The sequence below is a fragment of the Labeo rohita genome, chromosome 5 (genome assembly GCF_022985175.1).
Source record: "Labeo rohita strain BAU-BD-2019 chromosome 5, IGBB_LRoh.1.0, whole genome shotgun sequence".
Classification (NCBI taxonomy): Eukaryota; Metazoa; Chordata; class Actinopteri; order Cypriniformes; family Cyprinidae; genus Labeo; species Labeo rohita.
The window spans coordinates 20,900,592-20,912,669 of NC_066873.1; positions in this window are offsets into that span (position 1 = coordinate 20,900,592).

Genomic DNA, 12,078 nt, shown 5'->3' on the forward strand with positions numbered 1-12,078 from the left:
TAATGTAAGTAAGCTTTTAATTCGTCAAAAGAGCCGTATTTAGTTTTCTATCACGTTTTCCCACGCTTTCATTGACCAATTGAATTGAACGTTTTTTTGGACTGCTGTGCCTTTAAGAAGTTCTACTGGAAAGTTCGTCAAATAGTAACTATGTTAATTAATAATAGTAAATATGTGAATTACAGTGATTACGGTGTGATGTTCACTTTCCATCAAACTATTTTTGCACCAAGGTAATCAAAATAGCGGTGTATTTTTAATGCCAGTGGTTCTTGTGGGCTCAGCGAACTTCTAAACTAGGGTTTTCCGGGGACATTTCTGTTTTTTTGGTGTCCTGTCCCCGGGAAAGTCCCCGTTTTACAGCACGTTTAAAACAATCCGCAAATACACTGTAAAAGCTCGAACAATTTAGCCAGCTGGCAAACGTGAGATTTTGATTTTTTTTAACAGCAGGGGGCGTTACAAGAGCAGAGCGCTACTATCGTCAGTTATCAAAAGAGACGCCGTCACACACTAGAACACGTTAAAGCAAAGTAATACTGTGGCTGCGTCCGAAAACTCTAAAAAGGTATCAAGGCACGTCCGAATTCTAATTCTGCTTCACTTCCTGTCTCCGGAGGTTCCTTCTTCTGAAGGAATTTTGAAGGCAGCATAGATGTATCCTTCGCTGCCTTCGATTTCCCACAATCCTGTGCGTGTGCGTCATATAGGCTATATAAATAAACATATTCTGGTGAAATTAGACTTTTTACTTTATATAATAGATGAGATCTTGACCATGATATTCTTAATGAATAGTCATAGCGTAAAAAGCATAATACATAATATTGTTTGTAATAATAGTATTTAATAAAATGTTAAAAGGATTCAAATGAGTAGTGAATAAGAATAATATTTACAATATACTACCAATAATAACGAAACAGCCACTAATAACAATGACCTGTTCTGCAATATTACTTGCATCAGTGCTTTTATTTTTTTAAGCAAAAAGTAACTGCCAGTCGTCTTCTCCGACGCACAGACCTTCGGTGGGTATTGACACTGAGGTCTTTATGTATTATTAAAGCATTTATATATAACTCTATAAGATCGTTTTTCTACAAAATCTACAACTTAACCGTTAGGTAACCTAGCAACGGCGTCACGTTCCGCTGCCTCTGAAGTCTGTCCGAAACTGTTTCTAGACTTGCCTTCGCAGCCTTCGAAGTCACTGCCTGATAAGGCAGCGAGGCAGCAAGTCAGCTGACTAGGTTTTCGGACGCAGCCTGTTTGTGTGCACTGTATAACAAGGCATGATAAGGTTGATGATAAGATTGTGTTTTGCAGAAAATAGGCCCATTAAACATTTATGAAACTTCAGCCGTCACAACTCCGATATGAATAATATAAAAATGAAAAATAATAAACTAATTAATTACTGCACACTTCCACAATTACGTTTGCAGAAAGCACGTACTTTGCGGTCAGAATGAGCCTAAAATGCAAAATAATATCCCTGATTAGGGATAGAAAAGATCCATGTCCAAAAGCATTTATAAAACTTGAAAAATTGTAATTATCGTAGCCTACTCACAGTTATGAAAATGTTAAAAACAGTTGTTAAATATAGTTTTATGTATGTGTTTTTCTAAAGCCATAATTTTGCTAGAACTGTTTTGATATGTTTGCTATTGCAATAGTTACTATTTACTATTGTATTCAAAACTACAGTAAGTTTGATCCTCAAACATAACTGTAATTATCAATTATGATATTAATATATAGAACCTACAACAATCAAAAAAAAAAAAAAGTGAGATTTCACTCAACTAGGAAAAGTCCTTATGTGGACATCAAGTTGATTTAAAATGATTACAATTAAGACAAAACAAGCATTAAAAAAGCAAATAAAACAACAAATTAAAAAAAATAAATCTTCTCTAAAAAATTGTTCTAAATCTATCTAAAATATTCTGTCTCACAAAATCACAAACTGGAATAGTCATGGGCCCTTTGCATATTGTTGTAGACAGTGGAATCAAAAAGGTCATGCTATTTATGCGCAATATCATGCACAAAGAATGATGGAAACAGAAATTTGGTCTTACAAGTCTGCGTCACAGGTCAGATTATAAGTGTTTTCTAACCAGCTTTATTGCTATTCTTCATGACAATCTAGAAAGAAATGAGAACACAGATGTTCTGGAGTTTGGGCTATTTACTTGCAAATTATTACTGTTTTTGAGCACTGGACAACTTTACCTGATCAAGATTAAAAAAGACTATTGAAACACACACACACACACACACATACAAAGATTACAATTGACTGGTTGGATCATTTTTCAAATATAGATTCAAAGATTTTGTTCAGAAATGTGAGAACACATCAATATAGTTATTACATAACATTACACATGACATAGCATTTAAAGATAGTTGATGATAAGATTTCAGGATCTGAATTTTATAAAGGTTCTGCTTTTGTTAGTAAACCATGAAACATTAAATGCTGATTTTCTGTTTGACAGTTGCATGCTGTTGTCCAGCAGGTGGGGCTCAGAGCAAATCTATGAGAACCAGTTTCTGAATATCATAGGGGTTTTCTTGTTCTTTGTTCCTGATCAGTCTTCTGTTTCTCTAATGCTTAAACTTTAGATTCTGCTGCTAACTCTGGTCCTGGATCAGCATAAGAAACTACCTTATGTCTGGAGTAAGCTATACACTGGTAAGTAGTCTACAAAGCTTGCCTTTAAAATCAGAAAGCATAGTCATATTTAAAAATTGTATTACTGCTATGTTGACATTTAAAGCTGGTTTCAGGATTGTTGTATTCAATTTCTTTACTTTTCAATCACTGTACATTTATTTTAGGCCATGCTCCACATTATATGATTAGAATTACAAGAACCCTTTTGAATATCTACTGTACTTTCTAAAAAATCTAAGACAGTTTGCAGAAAGATATTGCAAAATAATGCATTTGTAATATTTCTGAGATACTATATATGTAGTAAAGAAGAGATTAATGGCTTAAATTGCCATGTCTGAAATGGGTTGTTAACTTGTAATAATTAAAAAAATGATCAAAACATTTGCAAATCATCATGTTTAGATTAGCGTTGTGGCCTCACAGTTTCAACTTTCAAACGTTAACTAATTGCATACCTGTGGTCTAACCTCAGTATCATTGCTCAAGAGATTAATCCTTCACATTTACATGTCTTTTCCCCATGGTCAGTTCAACTGCCACATCAATGAAAACTACCTCTGGACAGGTTCCCAGAGAAGTTTGTAGAAGTGTATTTAGGTACTGAAAACATGTTAACTAGTACAGTTTGACCCATAAATAAACAAATGATGAAGGAGAAGGAGATATTTTAAAAAACGATTTACGATTTACAACTGTAGTGACGTACAGAACTTCAACCAAAATTCAAATGTACCACAAATGTGACCCTGGACCATAAAACCAGTCATAAGCGTCACTTTTTTGAAATTAAGATTTGTACATCATTTGAAAGTGGAATAAATAAGCTTTCCATTGATGTATGGTTTGCTAGGACAATATTTGGCCGAGATACAACTCGACCGATTTGAATATCTGGATGCAAAAAAAAAAAAAAAAAAAATGAGAAAATCGCCTTTAAAGTTGTCCTTTACTTAATATCCTAATGGTTGTTGGCATAGAAGAAAAATGATCATTTTGACCCATTCAGTGTATTTTCGGCTATTGCTACACACCCGCGCTACTTAAGGTTTTGTGCTCCAGGGTCACCACACATACTTGCTTTAAACATACGTCAGAATTTCTAATTGAAAATCAGATTCAAAGCATCTTCACATGTATGTCAGTTTGCATTCAGGTAGCAAATATCATATTTTTATTTTCTTTAATCTGTAAGTTTAATAATGGAACACTTATTTGTGAACTTCTATACACACATCCTCTTTTTAGGTTATCACAAGACTTCTCCTTCTTCATCTATGAAATAAAGTAGTATGATTTCATAATTGCTATTGATTCATCTTTCTAACTACTACTCAAATAAGTTTGCCACTGTTTGTTTGACATTAAACTTGCAATTGGGCCTGTTTTGCACCACAGTGACACTGAGTTTTTATGCTTCACTTCAAATTCATCAGTAGGTGACAGCTCAGTTGGTTTGAATTAAAGAATAAATACACTCAGATGAGAAAATTTTTTAATAAGAAGCTGTCAGAATGCTGATGTGAATTTTCAACCTTAGTGGATTGTTTGTGGAGTCAAATCATTATTGGCATAAACAACCGTTCACTAATTAAATTATAAGTAAATCTTATTTTGTGATTTATGGATAGTTTTGACGGCTTTATGCAGGTTGACAAATACAAGGTTAGCCTATATATTTTTGACTGAAGAGGTTGAAGTGTGTTGAAGTGCATGACCTAGGTAAAGCGCCCATGGCATCTAATTACCCAGCCTTTCCCACTTGAGCAACCTGCCATAAGAAAACACTCACACATACAGACACATAAAGACCTGCCACAGGAAAAAACACACATACAGGCGCACAAACACCTTAGCCTTTATTAACCTTAGCTCGTGTTATTGGCAGTGCTAGACAGAGACAAGACCCCAATTACTGTTGAAATCAAAGTTGCTACCGTTAAAGCTGCGGTGGAAGCGTGTGGAGGTTCAGAGTGCTGGAGTGGCTTGTTAGTCCGCTTAGTGCGCGTCCATTGGGACTCTCCGTTTCAAATACCTGTCTCTCAGAGCATTGTTATTCAAACGGAAAATCGAACGGCCCAATGTTGCTCTGGTCATTCTGTCAAGTACACACCATGCTGTGGGCAATGGTTAACAGTAAAATGTAATTTAGAGTCAAGTTCAGACATAACACCGTTTGTACGTTTGCCTCATAGTCTTGGTCAGCATGGCTTCATCACATGTTAATTAGTTATAAAAACTTAAGTTGATCTAATTGTCCACTGATCATACAGACACACAGAACACTATTACATTAGTTTATGCCATCTGTTGAGCTGCTGAGTAAACAAAAGATAAATGACTAGGATACTACAAATCATATTAAGCTCTGCTTTTATCCCAAAAGCAAATGTGATGCGTTAATCTGATGTTTCCAAATTTAAAAAGCACATAGCAGAGCATAGTTATGTCATGATGAAGACAAGATGAGACGTATTTTAGATGGTTTATGGCTGATTTGTAATATTGCTTTAGGAATTAATACCTAAATAAGATGGATAAGAGTCTTGTGTTTAACAAGAGATGCATTAAGGATTTTCTTTATACCTATTAGACATTTGTTTATCCTAACAGCTAAGCTTAAACAAAACCAAAACAAATTTTAAACAAAACAAACATGGCTTAAGTGTAGGATTATAATCTTCCAAAACAGCGGCAGGTTATTTCACCCTTCCAAACTTTAACGGTTTAAGGTGTGCTTAATTTGATAATATGATATGAGTGGGAGTTTGCTGTATTGTGAAAATACAGGATTCATAAAACAGCAGGTCATTGTGGCTTTTGTGATTTTTACATAAATTAAAAATATTAAAGATACACTTTTCTATAAAACATTATTTTATTATTTTATTATATTATTATTATTTAATAAAAATAACTATGATATTAATGACAGTGTGAAAATATATATCTTCCAAACCAAGTCTACTTTACCCAAATACACTTTGACAACCTGTAATATTGATTTATATTTTTAGACCTGTTGAGATGGATTTTGCGGGAAATTGCATTAATATGACATTCGACCGTGTGTGTCATGTCATAGGCCTATTCATGCACAGAGAAAAGTAGCTGTGGCTGTGAGTAGCATGAAGCTGAAAGTTTGTTGTCACAACTAACGAGAACATTGTGTTCATGGAAAGCAGTCGAATCATGGACTGTAAAAACAAGCAAAAAACGTTATTTATTTATTTGTTTATCCACTCTGATATAATGTCCTGTATCCAAGTGTAGGCCTACGCTGGTGCCTCAAACTACATTAATCGCCGCAAAAGAGCACAACCGAAACAAACTTCAAGAACATGCAACAGAACAGCTCACTCTAAAAAGGCTGATTTTGACAAGGTAAAGGGAAAGCGTCTCAGTCTCCATCTTTGCATACTGTTATGAGTTTGGGTTTATTATAACGTTTATCTGGGAACGCAGTGTAATGTTTTTTGAGTTAAACATTTCAGCATTTTTTACCATATAATGGACTGCTATGGTGCCCCAATTTTGAACTTCCAAAATGCAGTTTAAATGCTTCAAACGATCCCAAATGCGGTTGTAAACGATCCCAGCTAAGGAAGAAGGGTCTTATCTAGCGCAACGATTGATTATTTTCATTAAAAAATACAATTGAAATACTGTTTAATCTCAAACGCTTGTCTTGCCTTTCTCTCCCTGAACTCTGTGTATTCTGACTCAAGACAGAATATGTCGAAAAACAATCGTATTTTCTCCCTCAACTTCAAAAATCATTTCAAAATCATCCTACACCACTACAGAAGTACCGACCCAGTCTTGGCAAAGTGAACGTGCAAAGAAGATCAAACACCCTCAACAAAAAAGGTAAAACAGCGATATAAGGCGATTTTGAAGTTGAGGAAGAACATGAGATAGGAGTTTTTTGACATACCCTAACTGTCATCAACCGGAAAAAACTGTTCAGGCAGAGTAAGACAAGACGAACGCTTGACATTAAAAAGTATATAAATTATTTTTATGAAAATAACCTATCGTTTTGCTAGTTAAAACCTTTCTTCCTCGGCTGGGATCATTTACAACCGCATTTAGGATCATTTGAAGCTGCATTTAGACTACATTTTGCAACAATGACTGCAGTACTGGCCAGTCATTGTTGCAAAATTTTGGAAACCTGTTTTCGCCACGGAAAAAAAGAGGACACTGCAACTTTTTAACTTACAATTTTTAACCTTTTTTTATCTTGCAGTTCAGAATTGCGAGATATAAACTCACAATTCTACCCTTTTCCCTGCAATTCTGAGTTTATATCTCACAATTTAGCATTTATATCCTGCAATTTTGACTTTTTCTTGAGAATTCTAGTTTATGTCGCCAAACTTTTTTCTCAGAATTGCGAGATATAAAATTGCATTTACGAGTTATAATGTCAGAATTTCAAGATATAAACTGGAAATTGCAAATTATGAAGTCAGAATTGCGAGTTTATATTATACCCAATTACATTTTTATTTTTATATTTAATGGCAGAAAACAAGCTTGCATGCAAAATAGACTTTTTCAGGATGACACTTATTGAGCTAGAATCTATATAGTCCTTGACAAAATGTTACAGCAACAATGAGGATCCGCTATTGGAGCTTCACAGGGATTTGATGAACACTGTGTTGACCGATCGGAACTATCTATTTCATAATGGTGAGTATAAACTGTCTTATTAAATGTTAAGTGATATTTTGCACTGACGTCAGCTGCTGTAAACCCAAACAGACTGACAATAAAACCACCATTAAAATGGCTCTTTTGTATTGCAGTAATGGGTCAGTAATGTTGCACAGGACTCCATTTGTAAGGCAAAACAGAAAAATAAGCAAAAGACTAGCGTGGGCCAGCTGTGTTTGTTGGGATGTCAGCATGTTAGTGGCAGCACATTCATCATTGTGCTGCATAGCTTTGGCGTTGCTTTGTGTGTTTTGGTGAATTTGCATTCTAAATGTTTCATATTATCTTCACAAAGGCAGGTGCAGCGCTGGCTTGGTAGGATTCGAACACCTAGTCTCACAGCAAGCAGACGGACAAAAAAGACGTTGCCTGAGAGCCTATTCAGTGATTTATCTCTGTTGATTTGGCACCCAGAAACAGTGTGATAGTCATTGGCTCCTGATGTGATGCGTGAAAATTTCGATGACGTAGAATGGAAAGCAGAGCTGTAGATACAAATATCCACACTGACAACATCAACAGGCTTTTTTCTTTGTCTCAGAATAATATTTGGTCCACTCTAAACAGCCACTGACTTTCTCAATTAGCCGTGAAAAGTCTGTTGTTGTATTGCTGAGCTGCGGTAGGGCTCTGATAAATCAACTCGGTGTAAACCATGACAACAAAAACTATCAACGCTGCCATAAAGTACTGTTTCTTTATGTGTGTGCATACGTATTTTACTTACTGATTTACCAAACCAGAAAATGCACAAAAATAAAATGACAAGGATATGATAAGGACGAATACAGCCTAGCAGAAGCATGTTTGGTCAGTAAAATCCACCACAGATTATTATCTGTGGAACTATGGTAATCAATACATGATTTGTGTATTGACTACAGAGGCCTATCCAGTTTCCATAGCTTTAATCCCTATGGCAACCAGTGGTTTTGTGGCAAAACTACAATTTCCTTTTACATAGAATATTTCTGATGGCTTTTAAAGTGCCTTTCCTGACCATCACATGGTCCATTTTATAAGGCTGGTCTTGGACCATGACCTAGATAACTGCCGGAGGAAAATAATCCCATCACAATGCATTAGTGCCCGATGAACCCCCTACTTAATAAGAGGAATGCACAACCCTTCCCCCCACTAACTTTCATTCTTTCAACCAACAAACAGATGGACATCCCATCACCGTTCTTCCTAGTTGAAAAGGTCTATCAGATGAAGAAAAACATCTGAGCATTTCACACAAATAGCGAGAGGAAGTGTAATAGAAAATCTCATTTAACAACCTAGACTCACATAGACAAGGAGTTTTACAAAAATTAAATCACAAATGGAACTGTAAATCTTATTACGTATTTTATTACTACTATTTTAAAGTTATATCCATATACTGATTTCCATACCGCCTCAGAGGCGGAAGTGTTTAGTATATTGCACATAATGAATGGTTCTTCTCAGGTTGCTTTTGAAGTGACACTCCCTTTGAGCCTTTGAGTAGCCCAATAAACTTCATTGCTGACTTCATCTTACCACACCCTTAGGCAAACTTGGCAAAAGATAAAAGCCATTTGATCCAGGATCAGCAAAAAAACTGATACAAAATATTACTTTGCCTAAAAGTTTTTGTCTTTAAGGTACAACGGCATTGATATGTAAAAATGAATGAATACATTCCCAGAGATATTTGAGAGAACTGGTCTGGTGCACAAGGATGACTATCACATTTATAGAAACTGATATTTGCAGTCATTTTTATTTTATTGAAGCCATTTATTAGGACGCACCTCCTTACATTAACATTTACAGTTGGGTTGGAGAGAGCTAAGTCACCACATTCATGTTCCTTCAGGATCCACTTACAGCTGTCAGTCCATCTCATTTGAATGCAGCAGACACAATCTAAACATATCATAATGGACTTCAGTGTGACGAAGGTGGAAAATGCAAAATAAACTACTTTTGACAAAAAACACAAGACAACTAAGCGAAACCAGAAAGAAAGCAAAACACCAGCTAAATATTAGTGACAACATAAGGGCTGTTAATCCACCTTTTCCAGAGTAACCGATGATGGATTCTACCTTATATTTGAATGCTTTCGTTATCCGGTCTCCATAGAAATCCATGCTAAAACAGAGGGAAAAGATTGACTGAATTAATTAAACTGAAACTTTTTCAGTACAACTAAACATAAAAACGTGCACAGGGTTAAGTTGTGCTGTCGTTGGCTGCCACAGTAACAGCAATAAGCTTAAGGAATTCCTGTAAAATAGTTGTTTTGCGTACCAGCAAATCTGCCCGCGTCCGACGCCTCGCATACCCTGGTGAAAAAAACAGCATATGCTGGTAGGTATGTTTTGATGCTGGGATGCTGGTTAGGTAGGTTTTGATGCTGGTTTAAGCTGGTCCTTAGCTGGTTTATGCTGGTCCTTTGCTGGTTCATGCTGGTCCTTGACCAGCAACATGACCAGCAAAAACCAGCAAAGGACCAGCTTAAACCAGCATCAAAACATACCTACCAGCATATGCTGTTTTTTTCACCAGGGTAAACAATGACAATAGAAAATGTCGTGAGCTGTATGTAGGATATGTGCGTATGTGATATGTGTTTTCCTCGCGTCGCTTCATTATCAACTCGTTTATTAAACTATGACAGGTGAGTTACTGCAAAAAGACGGTCATTGCGACACTGTAAGGTGATGAAACTATGGCGCCATGTGCTTTTTAAAACCATTTTCATAAGTTTAACGTTATATTATAAGTTCAGAAAAGACCTTAATTTGACTTGAAACACCAGAGACCAGAAATGTAATGCATCGTTCCAGCTGGGTGAGACTTCCGCGTTCAGAAAAATAGTGGATACAGGCAAAACACCACAATAAATAAATCAACAAAGAAACATACTACAACTAAAGTTGGGCTCACCCTACAGGATTTTAAAAATCCTAACCGATTATGAAATCTGGTTGCAGGGCACACATAAGGAGAATCTTTGCAGATGATCTCACCTGAAATCTTAAACATGCACACACTACAAGATTTTAAAATTGTGGCGCATCACACACTACAAGATATTATTAAGATTATCATGATGGAGGGAGTGCCTCACGTGATCTTATGCAACAGATCATCATTTCAGCAACTAATGTTTACATATGTTAACTAGCCTGCTAGCAGCTTTATACACTCACTATGTTGAAAACTAAGATGTTTTCACTCCGGAGCTTTCCTTGCTCCATGCGGTTGTGGTATGTTTTCAACATATTATACAGACAGTGTTACTACAAAAACATAAGAAGCAGTTTCCTCCATCTCCACTATCCAGTGGACGTACAGCAGCTGTTTTGCAGACGGGCATTGGCTGTTGTGAAAGTACTGACATAATCATAGCCGTGATCATCCCGATTTAAAATCCTGAATATCAAACATGTTTGATATGATCGGGGCGGGCCCGATTTGTGTGTGAGCAGATCGGGAGGTGCAAGATTCGATCTGTGAACGTCTCACATTACCAGATAATCCACGCCGAACATCGGGACCCATTGAGGTGCTCGACAAGATTTTTGCTCCGATTCTCGGAAGGGGAAAATAGGGGCAAAATCGGGCTAAAAATCCTGTAGTGTGAGCCTGGCTTAAGAGAGGTAATGAAACTAAGGAACCAAACTTCAACATAAAATCCAAAACAGGACACAGAACATGTACATATGTTAGGCCTACATTTAGAAACAGATCTTTTTGAGATCATGAGTGTATGTTTTACATGATATAAATTGGTCCATATAGAGGGTTTGCACTTAGATCACGGTTTGTTCAGTTACCCGGATACACGGCCATATTGGAGATGCTCGGATGTAAAAACAAGATTGCACGGTTAATGTACTACTAAATAAGTTGTTTACGTTGTTTAATTTATGCTGTCTAAACCACTGAAAAAACGTGTGGAAGCTGCTAAATTAAATATAGAAGGACTTAATAAGCAGGAAAGGGTTTGATAAGTTAATAGGTGGGAAAGATGCGTACGAGCAGTATTAATTAGTAACCTAATAATAACCTACCTGACCAGAAATGATAATAACAAACACAAATATTGTCAAGATTCTTGCCCTGAAAATCCTGGTTCAGTTTGGCCAAGTACAAACGCCTTTTGTTCCTCCGACAGTTTTTGCATTCTTCTCCTTGATTTGTTATTTTTAGCAGTCTGTAGTACTCCGGATGTTGTTCCCAGTCCGACCAATTAGTACAGTCCAAAACATGACAATAATTGACCATTTTCAGCAGCAATATTTAGCAAAATATGCAAGTTTAGTTCGGTTCAGTGGCATTGTTTACTTTCGGTGCCGCCACTACGGCCGATTGATGACACGTCATGAAAACACTCTATAGAAGTTATTTATATTTACCATTACCAGTTCATTCATGTAGATAAAAAAAAAGTCAAATAAAAATAAAATATGCCTATGATAATAACAATGATGGCAGTAAATGTATTACAGTACAGTTTCAGATAACAATACATGATGACATACAAATAGCCTACGATTCTGTTGTTCTGCATTAAAGGAATAATTCTCCCAAAAATGAAAACTCTGTCATTAATTACTCACCCTCATGTCATTCCAAACCCGTAATACCTTTGTTCATCTTTGGAACACAAATTAAGATAT